The 13,747-nt window shown below is 37.2% G+C and overlaps 1 long non-coding RNA gene across 1 annotated transcript; it reads left to right on the top strand.

The window, feature by feature from the left end:
• The first annotated feature begins 231 nt into the window (after positions 1-231).
• Positions 232-12,392, top strand: LOC130284365 (uncharacterized). The gene is made up of 3 exons (XR_008847002.1): positions 232-440; positions 11,272-11,437; positions 12,068-12,392. It is a non-coding gene; the product is annotated as an uncharacterized LOC130284365 (long non-coding RNA).
• Positions 12,393-13,747: the final 1,355 nt, after the last annotated feature.

Below are 13,747 nucleotides of genomic sequence, written 5' to 3' on the forward strand. Positions count from 1 at the left end.
CTGTAGATTTCTTATGTTCCTCAGGGGCCTCCATGATTCTTCCGCCATCAGGGCTCAGGATTTGCAGCTCTTACATAGGGAAAAAGTGAAGAGGATTAATTTTACAAAATTCCCTCTCATCCCTCAGACACTGAGGGGTTAATGCCTTGCGCAATGTCTAGAAGTAATTTGCCTCTTCAGAGCGGAGGGACGCAGAGTTCAATGCACCAAACAGGAACATGTTGCGGATCGGTTCCCTGCGGTGTTGAGGGGAATTCTACGCATGAATTAAATCCAGAGAACTTCTCAAGTGACTTCAGATGTTTTTCTATCTGGAGACGGCGAATTCATGAAGGAAGCGAAGAATTCCGTGTTTACCGGATGATTCCGGGTCAAGATGTTTCTTCAGACCAAAAAGTGACTTAATGCGGGAGAAGAAATATTCATCGGCCTGGGAGGAGGTGAGAGGAGGCGATGATTCCGGAACACAATCTAATAAACCTGGAAAACGGGGCGAGAATTATATGTGGAAGGAGCTTGAAGGGTTAATGCCCAAAATCTTATCCAGTAGATGGGTGGAAAATCCCCATCTAGATGACCTACTAACATGTGGAGGAGTAGGACACAGCCCCACTGGGCTCCGAGTTCAGCAATAGATAGATATGAGATAGATTGGTAGATAGATATGAGATAGATAGATATGAGATAGATAGATAGACATGAGATAGATATGAGATAGGTAGATAGATAGATATGAGATAGATAGATAGATAGATATGAGATAGATAGATATGAGATAGATAGATAGATATGAGATAGATATGAGATAGGTAGATAGATAGATATGAGATAGATAGATAGATAAATATGAGATAGATAGATAGATATGAGATAGATAGATAGATAGATAGATATGAGATAGATAGATATGAGATAGATAGATAGATATGAGATAGATATGAGATAGGTAGATAGATAGATATGAGATAGATAGATAGATAGATAGATAAATATGAGATAGATAGATAGATATGAGATAGATAGATAGATAGATAGATAGATAGATAGATAGATATGAGATAGATAGATATGAGATAGATAGATAGATATGAGATAGATATGAGATAGGTAGATAGATAGATAGATATGAGATAGATAGATAGATAAATATGAGATAGATAGATAGATAGATAGATATGAGATAGATAGATAGATATGAGATAGATAGATAGATAGATAGATAGATAGATAGATATGAGATAGATAGATAGATATGATAGATAGATATGAGATAGATATGAGATAGATAGATAGATAGATAGATATGAGATAGATCTGATAGATATGATAGATAGGTATGAGATAGATAGATATGAGATGATATATAGATAGATAGATAGATAGATAGATAGATAGATAGGAGATAGATATGAGATAGATAGATAGATAGATAGATAGATATGAGATAGATAGATAGATAGATATGATAGATAGATAGATAGATAGATAGATAGATATGAGATAGATAGATAGATAGATAGATATGAGATAGATATGATAGATAGATATGATATAGATAGATAGATATGAGATAGATAGATATGAGATAGATATGAGATAGATAGATAGATAGATACGAGATCGATAGATATGAGATAGATAGATATGAGATCGATAGATGTGATAGATAGATAGATAGATAGATATGAGATAGATAGATATGAGATAGATATGAGATAGATAGATATGGGATAGATAGATAGATATGAGATAGATAGATAGATATGAGATAGATATGAGATAGGTAGATAGATAGATATGAGATAGATAGATAGATAAATATGAGATAGATAGATAGATATGAGATAGATAGATAGATAGATAGATAGATAGATATGAGATAGATAGATAGATATGAGATAGATAGATAGATAGATAGATATGATAGATATGAGATAGATCTGATAGATATGATAGATAGGTATGAGATAGATAGATATGAGATGATATATAGATAGATAGATAGATATGAGATAGATAGGAGATAGATAGATAGATATGAGATAGATAGATAGATAGATAGATAGATAGATAGATATGATAGATAGATAGATAGATATGAGATAGATAGATATGAGATAGATATGAGATAGATAGATAGATAGATAGATAGATATGAGATAGATAGATATGAGATAGATATGAGATAGATAGATAGATAGATAGATAGATAGATAGATAGATAGATAGATAGATACGAGATCGATAGATATGAGATAGATAGATATGAGATAGATATGAGATAGATATGAGATAGATAGATATGAGATAGATATGAGATAGATAGATATGAGATAGATATGAGATAGATAGATATGGGATAGATAGATATGAGATAGATAGATAGATAGATAGATAGATATGAGATAGATAGATAGATAGATAGAGATTTATAGATATGAGATAGGTAGATAGATATGAGATAGATAGATAGATAGAGAGATATGAGATATATAGATAGATAGATATGAGATAGATAGATAGATAGATATGAGATAGATAGATATGAGATAGATAGATATGAGATAGATAGATATGAGATAGATGATAGATAGATAGATAGATATGAGATAGATAGATATGAGATAGATAGATATGAGATAGATAGATAGATAGATAGATAGATAGATAGATAGATATGAGATAGATAGATAGATAGATAGATAGATAGATAGATTCAAAGCATTGTGGACTTGAAGGTGAACTGCAGGATCCACACAACACTGAAGGGACCCACCATGTCAATAGTTTATTCACCAACATGCAGCACATCTCACTGCGCATTCAGCGTTGTATTGATCCTGCAGTTCGCCTAGAAGTCCTTGTTGCTCCGTCATCTCCTATAGCGGGAGAGCTGCAGATGGGACCTCACTTTTTCCCTTTGTTTCTCTCTAGATAGGTTATAAGCAGCTGGTCTCCAACATCTCAATTATCTGGTGACAAACCATGGTTCATGGCCGCCGCAGCCTTCTGATGACCTCCCGGCTGCCATGAATCTACTTCCATTACACCCTGTAAGAAGAGATTGTCAGAATGTCAGTACACTGCAATACATTAGTATTAGTCTATATTCTCAAGTAAGTTATTAAGTTATAAGAAAAAAGGATTAAAAATCCCCAAAAATATTTTTTTCATTTTTTTTATTTTTTAAATCAAAACATAAACTACAAAAAACACATAAAATCCATAGAAAAATCTGTGGATAAAGCATCTGGCAACGTTCATAGTGGTGATACGTGTAACTACTGCATTATGGGATACAATTCAACATGACCTGGACCTAAGGGTCTCCTGGGCCACGTGGGTTGTTTTTGGGTAAAACAGACCTGACCCTCCATCCCATCACTCCTTATACTTGAATTTCGGACCCTTTTTACCCTTCTTTTTTATGTCCCCCAGAGCTGGTTCTCTATGTTTATTTGGGGCCCCTGTAACACCGGATCCTGATTTTTGTGGTCACCATCTCTGGTGGCCCCGACTTTAGATTAACTTCCACTTCCTCCCCATGGCAAGAACTCTTTGTACTAACAATGTTCTCTTTCTTATCCTTCTTCACTTTTATTGAAAATGTAATAATACAAAGAACTTTAAAAGAAAAAGAGGAAAAAAAATTCTTCCGGGATTGGAACTCTTTCCAATTTTGGAAAAAAAAATATATAAAATCAGAACTTCAAATAAAAAGTTTCCAACCTAGAAAAGTCCCCGGTGATATAAAGAATGTGTGGAAAGAATTTCAAAATAAAAGGGGTTTTAGTTCCTCATAAAGCGAATACACGGCACCATGTCGAGTGGTTGGCGATGGTCGGACCTCCCGGATACCTGACAATAAATAGACGCTGCGCCACTAGACTCAGTAAAGGGATATGGCCGCACGTTGCAGCTATCGAATGTAGACAAAACCATTGACACGTGGTCCCCAATGGTCGATTGAGTTTGCCAGTAATAGGGCAGCATTACAAATAGTGCAGCCACTGGCCACGGTGTGGATTTGGTCACATCTGGATGTGGTAGCGGCAACAGGGGACTCTCTTGGGATTTCTTGGTGCAGCTCCTGGTAGAGATAAGTCTTGTGCAAGGAAAAATCCAAAACAGTCAAAGCCCCTTAAAGGGGTATTCCGCCCCTAGACATCTTATCCCCTATCCAAAGGATAGGGGATAAGATGTCAGATTGCCGGGGTCCCGCTGCTGGGGACCCCGGGGATCGCTGCTGCAGCACCCCGCCATCATTACTGCACAGAGCGAGTTCGCTCTGCACGTAATGACGGGCAATACAGGGGCCGGAGCATTGTTACGTCATGGCTCCGCCCCCCGTGACGTCACGGCCTGCCCCCATCAATACAAGTCTATGGGAAGGGGGCGTGGTGGTCGTCATGCCCCCTGCCATAGACTTGCATTAAGGGGACGGGCCGTGATGTCATGAGGGGCGGAGCCATGACGTCACGCTGCTCCGGCCCCTGTATCGCCCGTCATTACGCACAGAGCGAACTCGCTCTGTGCAGTAATGATGGCGGGGTGCCGCAGCAGCAATCCCCGGGGTCCCCAGCAGCGGGACCCCGGCAATCTGACATCTTATCCCCTATCCTTTGGATAGGGGATAAGATGCCAGGGGTGGAGTACCCCTTTAATTCTTGTGTTTGTTAGGGCCCAAGTCTGTGGCGATGGGTATAGAAGGGCAGATGTTATTAACCCTTTGTGATCGTAACGCCAGGGCGTGGTTGACCTGTACACCACTCGAGGTAGACCAGCTTCACCTGTGCCAGGCACGAGGCAAATAATAACTCCGACACAAGGTTACGGTTAATTGGTATGCTTTACTGAGGTAGACAAGGTGTTAAAGTCCATACAGCAGTGATTTTTCTACTGAAATTATACTTACACTAAGACATCAGCCCCCCTTTCTGAGACCACGCCCCTTTCCCCGATGATCACGCCCCTTTTCAGGTTTTCACAGCAAAATGGAGAGTTAGTCAGGGTTTTTTCAATTCTGGCACAAATTCTGGCGCAAAATTTGGCACAGACAGAATTTCTGGCGCAATGCAACAGAATCTGGCGCACAAAACATGTCGGGTTTGCAATAGTAAATAAGGGCCATTATGTTACAAGAGGCACATTAGAGTTAATCCTTATCCTATAATCATCTTTTTCTATAAATATTGTCGTGGCATTTGCACGTTTCTACTGCGTTTCATTATGCATCAGACAAATAAAGATAAAAAAAGAAAATATGTAACATTATTGGTACGCACGCATATTACTATGTATGTTATGTCGGAGATGTTATATTTCCTTTATTTTTATTTATTTTTTTTTACATTTATTTCTGTTTTCCTTTTGGTTTGGTAAAAAGAACGGCCTATCTTATATGTAAGATCGAGTCGACAATCAAGTCTACTTATATGCAGTAAACAACTGTTCCCTGTGTTTGTCTTCATAAGATGATGAGTTGACAGCTGCGTCTGTCCTTTATATATGTTTATGTTTTTCTACTATGGTAAAATTCTATTAAAAAAAACTATTGAAAGTAAAGTCTATACAGCTCAGATTGGCACTAGGGAGATTCAGGGGTAACTTAGGGGAGCTTATCGGCTTGCTGGGACTTGTAGTTGTAATTGACTGGACTGAGGCAGCCACGCTTGACTTTAGCAATTGAAAGGCTTGACTCTGACTGACTACTTGGACTTCTGTAGTTTCACCACTGATTTAGTTACAGGTTTAGTTCCTACCTTGCAGCTTTGACTTTCACTACAGATGCAAGGGTTAACTTGCAGTAGATGCGTGGTGGCTGGACGAGGCCTCCTTCAGGAACACTCCACAGACTCCTCAGAATTGTCTTCACTGTATTACAGCTGCAAGAGAACGAGCTGAGCCCTGACCTCACTATATAAGGGGAACAGTTTAGAGAGATCCCATTGGTCACTGACAAGCCACCTGTATACCTTGCATACTCCCCTTGACAACATGGCTACTAAGAACATTATTTAAAGTGACAAACACTTCAGAAGATTAACCAATATATAACCTGAGGTTTTATAGTCCTTAGGAGGGATGTGGACCCAGGGGAACAAGAAGCCACCACACAGGACGGGCAGGTGTACAGAAAAACAGATACTGTACTGGGCCACCACAAGTCTACCAGAGATACTGACACTTAAGGGGGGAAACTCATTGAATCATTTTTCATATCATGAGCCTCCGTCCCGCATCACCAGTCATCCGGCACAGAGCGAAGTTCGATACATTCACCGCCGCAACTAAGATCGCGGGGGTCCCAAGCAGCGGAACCCCCACGATCAGACATCTTATCCCCTATCCTTTGAATAGTTGATAAGATGTCTACCCATTAACTGTTTAGTTTCTATATCCCTACTGAAATGGAAGGAGCAGAGACGCAGCTATAAGACGGGCAGAAGTAGCATCCGGGTCCTGGTGTCTGATATGGTCCAAGTTCCATAATATAATGGCACACAGTAGTTGGGGGTGGGGAGGGGGGTGTACCACAAATTTGGAGATGTAACCCAGTAGCTGTAGGTTATACTTTGGGTAGACATGCTTTGGGGGAACTAGGACATATATTGGGCTTTTACTTAGAATACACAGTGGGAAAACCATTAGATAAAGAGTTTCCATTCAGAATTTTTAGGTAGCATTTTCGACCAAAGTCTTTAAACCGGCAGAAAGTTGTCACCAGCCGTGAATTATAGACCGTCTCCTACTGTAATCGCCTCTGCACTTCCCTGATTCATTAAATCCCTTCCCAATATGTTCCTTAATTTATAGACAATGCTAAAGTAATTAAAATATTAATTACATCGGAAACTCTGCCTCGTAAAGTTGATTCACGGTCGTAACGTGGGACCCAGAAGAAGAAGGTTACGGTAGACTGTGGTCTCCTGCTGATCAGCCCAAAACATCGTCTACTCCGATCCTCTCCCTTCATTAAAGAACTCGCTAATTAAACCGAGCGAAGGGTCATAAACCGCGTTCATTACGAAGAGACGCAACACGAAAACTCCTCCAGCCACAGAGGCCTCCGACTGCACAGGATCCGTGACGGTGGATTTAATGGGGTAATAGAATTAATGATGAATGATGAGATGGCGGAGAATCAAAATACGGCATCGGAGTCATTGAAAAGACCTAAAAAAAATAACCTAAAAAAAGTAAATGTCACATTCTACCACAAAACAATGTGATCGGATATAGACATACATGGTCCAATAGACATAATATGGAGCGAAAGGGATCAACCTCCACTGAATCCAAATGGGAGATTAGAGACACTCATCATCTAGGCTCATGGTCTCAAAGTGTGGCCCTCCAAATGTTGCAAAACTTCAACTCCCAGCATGCCCGGACAGCCAACGGCTGTCCGGGCATGCTGGGAGTTGAAATTTTGCAACATCTGGAGGGGCCACACGTTAAGAACACTAGCCTAAAGGTTGAGCCATTTATAGTAGATATATTCTTGTGTGGTGGTCTTAGGTGTTTCTGGGATAGTGTAAGGTACATTGGTGTTAACCTTTAATTGTTGTGGCGCCAGGGTGGGGTTTCCTTAATGTAATGGTCCTACCGCTAACCGTCCCACAACCGGCAGGGAGAAATAACAGAATGTCCATAGCAGATTTTATGAACTAAACTTGAAGTAACTTTACTGCATATTTTATGCAACGGCATGGAACATAACAGTCTATGAGAGAGGGAACCGGGGTACAGGTTCCTCACAGGTTTGCCGGGACACCGGGATCAATGAGCTTTGATGCTAGCCGCTGTGCTACTATTTTTTAGGAGATTTGAGTTTCTAGTAGTCTCACAGGATTCAGTTGTTTGAGCTTTGAGTAACTCTCGTTTGGTGGCTGCGGATTCTCAGGCTTTGGGCCTGGCTTGAATTGATGATGTGCTTGCTTTCATGTACAGGTCTCAAGAGAGTAAGAGAGCGAATCTAGCGGCTGCAGCTCATTATATACTATGGGGGTGGGACAAAGCTCATTGGTCAGCTAAACCTGTCAGTCCTGACCCAGTGAACTCTGGGTATCACATGACCTAAAGGTCATTAAACCATAGTACAATTTAATTAAAGACACGTGACCTCTAAGGTCCTATACTGAGGTATTCCTATATAACATCATATATATATATATATATATATATATATATATATATATATACACATACATACATTAAATACCATTTATATGAGGCGACTAGGGGGTTTGTCCTACAGGAGAGCTCTATTGACATGGAGGGACTGTACCAGGACACCACACTTGTATATAGGAACAATATTATAGTAGTTATATTCTTGTATATAAGAGCAGTATTATAGTAGTTATATTCTTGTAGATAGGAGCAGTATTATAGTAGTTATAATCTTGTATATAGGAGCAGTATTATAGTAGTTATATTCTTGTATATAGGAGCAGTATTATAATAGATATATTCTTGTATATAGGAGCAGTATTATAGTAGTTATATTATTGTATATAGGGGCAGTATTATAGTAGTTATATTCTTGTATATAGGAGCAGTATTATAGTAGTTATATTCTTGTATATAGAAGCAGTATTATCGTAGTTATATTCTTGTATATAAGAGCAGTATTATAGTAGTTATATTCTTGTATATAGGAGCAGTATTATAGTAGTTATATTCTTGTATATAGGAGGCAGTATTATAGTAGTTATATTCTTGTATATAGGAGCAGTATTATAGTAGATATATTCTTGTATATAGGAGCAGTATTATAGTAGTTATATTTTTGTATATAGGAACAGTATTATAGTAGTTATATTCTTGTATATAGAAGCAGTATTATAGTAGTTATATTCTTGTATATAGGAGCAGTATTATAGTAGTTATATTCTTGTATATAGGAGCAGGGGGTTTGTCCTACAGGAGAGCTCTATTGACATGGAGGGACTGTACCAGGACACCACACTTGTATATAGGAACAATATTATAGTAGTTATATTCTTGTATATAAGAGCAGTATTATAGTAGTTATATTCTTGTATATAGGAGCAGTATTATAGTAGTTATAATCTTGTATATAGGAGCAGTATTATAGTAGTTATATTCTTGTATATAGGAGCAGTATTATAGTAGATATATTCTTGTATATAGGAGCAGTATTATAGTAGTTATATTCTTGTATATAGGAGCAGTATTATAGTAGTTATATTCTTGTATATAGAAGCAGTATTATCGTAGTTATATTCTTGTATATAAGAGCAGTATTATAGTAGTTATATTCTTGTATATAGGGGCAGTATTATAGTAGTTATATTCTTGTATATAGGAGCAGTATTATAGTAGTTATATTCTTGTATATAGGAGCAGTATTATAGTAGTTATATTATTGTATATAGGAGCAGTATTATAGTAGTTATATTATTGTATATAGGAGCAGTATTATAGTAGTTATATTATTGTATATAGGAGCAGTATTATAGTAGTTATATTCTTGTATATAGGGGGCAGTATTATAGTAGTTATATTCTTGTATATAGGAGCAGTATTATAGTAGTTATATTCTTGTATATAGGGGACAGTATTATAGTAGTGATATTCTTGTATATAGGAGCAGTATTATAGTAGTTATATTCTTGTATATAGGAGGCAGTATTATAGTAGTTATATTACTGTATATAGGAGCAGTATTATAGTAGTTATATTCTTGTATATAGGAGCAGTATTATAGTAGTTATATTCTTGTATATAGGAGCAGTATTATAGTAGTTATATTCTTGTATATAGGAGCAGTATTATAGTAGTTATATTCTTGTATATAGGAGCAGTATAATAGTAGTTATATTCTTGTATATAGGAGCAGTATTATAGTAGTTATATTCTTGTATATAGGGAGCAGTATTATAGTAGTTATATTCTTGTATATAGGAGCAGTATTATAGTAGTTATATCCTTGTATACAGGAGCAGTATTATAGTAGTTATATTCTTGTACATAGGGGGCAGTATTATAGTAGTTATATTCTTGTATATAGGAGCAGTATTATAGTAGTTATATTCTTGTATATAGGAGCAGTATTATAGTAGTTATATTCTTGTATATAGGAGCAGTATTATAGTAGATATATTCTTGTATATAGGAGCAGTATTATAGTAGTTATATTCTTGTATATAGGAGCAGTATTATAGTAGTTATATTCTTGTATATAGGAGCAGTATTATAATAGTTATATTCTTGTTTATAGAAGCAGTATTATAGTAGATATATTCTTGCATATAGGAGCAGTATTATAGTAGTTATATTCTTGTATATAGGAGCAGTATTATAGTAGTTATATTCTTGTATATAGGAGCAGTATTATAGTAGTTATATTCTTGTATATAGGAGCAGTATTATATTAGTTATATTCTTGTATATAGGAGCAGTATTATAGTAGATATATTCTTGTATATAGGGGCAGTATTATAGTAGTTATATTCTTGTATACAGGAGCAGTATTATAGTAGTTATATTCTTGTATATAGGAGCAGTATTATAGTAGTTATATTCTTGTATATAGGGGCAGTATTATAGTAGTTATATTCTTGTATATAGGAGCAGTATTATAGTAGTTATATTCTTGTATATAGGAGCAGTATTATAGTAGTTATATTCTTGTATATAGGAGCAGTATTATAGTAGTTATATTCTTGTATATAGGAGCAGTATTATAGTAGTTATATTCTTGTATATAGGGGCAGTATTATAGTAGTTATATTCTTGTATATAGGAGCAGTATTATAGTAGTTATATTCTTGTATATAGGAGCAGTATTATAGTAGTTATATTCTTGTATATAGGAGCAGTATTATAGTAGTTATATTCTTGTATACAGGAGCAGTATTATAATAGTTATATTCTTGTATACAGGAGCAGTATTATTGTAGTTATATTCTTGTATATAGGAGCAGTATTATAGTAGGTATATTCTTGTATATAGGAGCAGTATTATAATAGTTATATTCTTGTATACAGGAGCAGTATTATAGTAGTTATATTAGTGTATATAGGATCAGTATTATAGTAGTTATATTACATATATGACATATACACTATAATCACTATATTTTTATTACAAATGTTTTTTTTTTCAGGGCTCTTATTCTTACAGTGTTTTGCGCAGAGATTATAGATCTTTCTTTTTCTCGTCTGTGTTTTCGGCTGCTGTCATTACATATTCTGCAGTTTATACTATATTTTCTTCTAACATTTTAGTTATTTTTTCAGATTGTAGACCAACGACCTGCAGGAGATATAGACATGAAGGTGCGTGCTGGACAGTGAAGAGCGGAGTTACGAGGCGGCAGGCGTTGGGGTTAGTCACCTTTCTTCTGGCTGACTGGACTGGATTAGCGTGTGATTACTGGACAGCGAAGAAAGACATCAAAGAGCGGTGAGAAATTATAAGGACATTTCCATTAGAGAAGTCAAGATGTGCGAGAGAGAAACACTGCATATCATCTGGTGCCGGAATATAGGACGATGGTTGTTAACTTTTCATTTTTTTCTTTAATGTTCATTAAAATTTCAATACAGAAGATAAGTAATTTAGTCAAATTTTGGGGTATATAGATTTTTTTGATCTGTTCAAACAGAAAATGTATTTTCCCATAATCAGATCAGAAAATGTTAATATTTTATCCACTCAAACAGGTTCAATGTGACTTCCTCCGAGAGGCTACTTTGTACCTTTCCCCTAAAGCCAGGACTTATTTTCTACATTTTCTATTACGGAATGTATCATCTGGATTGAAGAACATACTAAAATAGTCTCTACTGCTCTGGAGCATCTGACATTCAGTGGGGTAAATAAGTATTGAACACATCCCCATTTTTCTCTCTAAATATATTTCCAGGTTCTATTGACATGACATTTTTTTCCCCAGAAATTGGTATCAACCCCAGTAATACAGATAAAGAAACCAAAACAAGTAGGATCAGAAATGATTGTGTAACAATGTGACATGATGCAGGGATAGAATATTAAAGACACTTCCTGTTATTTCTCTAATTCTTTGTACAGAAGCCTTTGTTAGGAATTACAGCTTCAAGACGCCTCCTGTATGGAGACACTAGTGTCCGGCATTCTTCTGGGGGGGATTCTGCCAATTCTTCCACATAAACAGTCTCCAAATCCTGAAGGTTCCATGGGCCTCTTCTATGTATCATGATCTTCAGTTCTTTCCATAGATTCTATGATATGTCAGGTGATTTTTATTTTCTTTCTGTAAAACCATTTGAGAGTTTCCTGTGTGTTTGGGATCATTTTCCTCCTTAAATGTCCTTTCATCTTCATCATCCTGGGAGATGGCAGCAGATTTGTCACAATGTCTCAGTAAATTTGTCAAGGAAAGAATTGCCCAGGAAAAAGTTAAAATACAAAAATTAAAAATCCCTGTATGCTCAAAGGGATTGTCCCCAGCCTGTCTACTAATATAATAAAAACTTGAACTCACGAGTACTCAGGTGCTTCAGCGTTCTGAAAGAGACGGAAGCTGTGATTGTGATGTCACTGCCACGTCCCCTCATGACATCACACCAAGTACCCTCCATTCATGTCTATGGTTAGAATTGTCCTCTTCTAACCCCCATAATTATTTCATTTTTTCATATAAAAGGCTGTATATGGGCTGACTGTTTTACGCTATGATTCCTAATTTTTTTCTGATCTGTATTTTCTATTGCCACCTTTTTTTATTGGAATTTTTGATCTGTTTTTAATTATTTTATTCAGGTATATGAAGTGAATAAAAATCAGCATTTTTTTTTCTTTTTTACATTTACACCATTCATTGTGTCATTTTATTACTGTTAAACATTTAAGATCTTGATTTTTTTATCTTAAGAGTTAATGCTGACATGGTCGTGATTGCCATTAGCCGGCATTAGTGGTGAGTCCTGGATGCTGATAGCAGCCGTTACTCACCAGCTTAGATGCCAGATCAGCTCCTGAGCTCATTTAAAGTCTTGCTGCAGGTACCAGCCGAATATGTTTGCCCTTTAGGAATTAATAACATATCCCAGTGGTACGCCCTCATGGGGCTTCATGTCTGCATGGTGTAATGTTCAGCTCAGGATCCCAAATGTAAAACCTGTTATTGAGTCCTTATCTCTCATTTACAGTCCTGGTCCTGTTATTTGGGACACAAGGTTCTTTTGCCCCCACTTAAACTCAGAACAAGCACTATAAGTACATTGAATATCATTCACTATAATTATGTCCCTGTAATAGTTATATCTTAGCATTTTGCTCCTTTCTTTAAAGGGGTACTCCACCCCTAGATATCTTATTCCTTATCCAAAGAATAGGGGATAAGACGTCTGATCACGGGGGTCCCTCTGCTCGGCTGCGGCACCCCAGACATCCAGTGCACGGAACAAACTTCGCTCCATGCCAAATAACTGGTGATGCAGGGCATGGGCGGGGCGTGACCATGACATCATAAGCTTCCGCCCCACATCGCCAGTCATGCGGCACAAAGCGAAGTTCGCTCACGCCCCCTCCCATAGATTAGCAATGAGGGGGCGCAGCTGTAATGTCATGAGTCTCCGGTGCTCCGGCACTCCGACGCTGCACCCGACACTCTAAACGAACGCCGGGTGCATCAGGGAGATCGCGGGGGTCCCCAGTGGTGGGACCCCTGTGATCAGACATCTTACCCCTTATTCATTGGATAGGGGATAAGATGTCTAGGGGCAGAGT

Source organism: Hyla sarda, chromosome 8, assembly GCF_029499605.1.
Source record: "Hyla sarda isolate aHylSar1 chromosome 8, aHylSar1.hap1, whole genome shotgun sequence".
Taxonomy (NCBI): Eukaryota; Metazoa; Chordata; class Amphibia; order Anura; family Hylidae; genus Hyla; species Hyla sarda.